Source organism: Elephantulus edwardii, unplaced genomic scaffold (genome assembly GCF_000299155.1).
Source record: "Elephantulus edwardii isolate Elephantulus edwardi_28Jun2011 unplaced genomic scaffold, EleEdw1.0 scaffold00237, whole genome shotgun sequence".
NCBI lineage: Eukaryota > Metazoa > Chordata > Mammalia > Macroscelidea > Macroscelididae > Elephantulus > Elephantulus edwardii.
Window position 1 is genome coordinate 1317996 of NW_006399987.1, and position 1703 is coordinate 1319698.

Below are 1703 nucleotides of genomic sequence, written 5' to 3' on the forward strand. Positions count from 1 at the left end.
CAAGAGTGGCATCCACTTCTGAAATAGCTTGCCTCTGGAATCCCTATGAACCTGGAGAAAGGACAAAATTTGTACAAGTGTCCAGGGCTTTCATTCATAGGGTCGCTATGAGTCACCTATGACTCGATAGCACTTAACAACAACAACAGCATAGAGAGAGATCAGTGGGCCTAGTGGACAGAAAGTGATGCTATCAAGCCAAAGGTGGGGGACTCTAATCCGCAGCCCTCAGGCCTGTTCTTTATTGATTTTGGTGAAACATTCTTCTAGGTGGGATATCACTGGTCTGTGCATTGATGTACAGAGGTAACTCATGGTTGCTGTGAAGCTGAACACTGTGACACTGATGTATCAAATGCGATAATGGTTACCCACGGTGGACAGTGTTTGGTGGAGCTCCCCAATTAGAACAAACTTGGAATCAGGAGTGGCATCCACTTCTAAAAGAGCTTGCCTCTGGAAGCCCTATGAACCTAGAGAAAGGAGGAAAGTTATACAAGTGTCTAGGTCTTTCATTCATAGGGTCGCTATGAGTCACCTATGACTCAACGACACTTGACGACAATAACAATAGTATTTCACTTTATTTTTTAACTTGTTGTGTGCCATCGAATCAGATCTGAATGGCATAGGAGGAGATTGCCCCTCCTTTTCCAATGGAGCATCTGGTGGATTTGAACGGCATGCTTGTAATGCAGGGTTGTAACCGCAGGGTTGTAATATGGCTTCTTGTCACTAGGTCACCAAAGCTCCCTGGTATTTTGCTTTATGAACGATGTCTGATATCATTCCACAACTCATCTGATCTTCACTCATGAGTGTTCAGTGCATCAACTCTATTCCTAAAATGCTTTAACAAATTCCATGGATTACACTGAAGGTCTTATTTTGGTTCTAGTGGACTTGTTCTAGTGGACTAGCTGTAATTTTGCTAAACTTCAATTTGAACTTGCATATGAATGGTCTGTTTCACAATCAGCCTCTGGCCTGGTTTAATTACTGACACAGAGTTTCTCCTATTCCTCTTTCCACAGATGTAGCCAGTCTGATTCCTGTGTAGTCCATTAGGTGAAGTCCATATGTAGTATAATGTGTAGTATAGTGATCATATGTTTCTTCAGAAGATATTTGTAATTAAGACATCATTTGTTGTACAAATTTCTATCATACCATCTCTAACCCCATTTCTGTCACTAAGGCCATGTTTTCCAACTATGAGTACCTTCTTCTTTGTTTGCAACTTTGCACTGCATTCCAGACACCAAATGCTATAATGCATTTTCCTAGCCTGTTTGGTCAGTGTCTGTAGGCACCTGATGGCAGAAAGTGGTGGTTATTGGTGTTGCTATGTGTTGAGTCAGAACAGAAACATACCTGACCCTCCAGTGGATTTTCAGAAGCTGGAAATACAGCCAAGAGATGAAATTGCCCATCTTTCTCCTGAGGAGCAGCTGGTGGCTTTGAACAGCCTTCCTTTGAGTTGGCAGCACAATTCCTAACCCACTAAACCTCCTGCAAAATTGGATAGAAATTATCCATTTCTTATCTTTGGCTTTCACACTTGGTAAGTATATTTGAATAATGGCTGTATTAACAATATTTACTTGTATGTGTATTATAGTATAGGGGATTGAAGCTCAACATCAAGAAGACAATGATTCTCCACCACTAGACAAATTGGCAGCACCATGATAGGTGGAGAA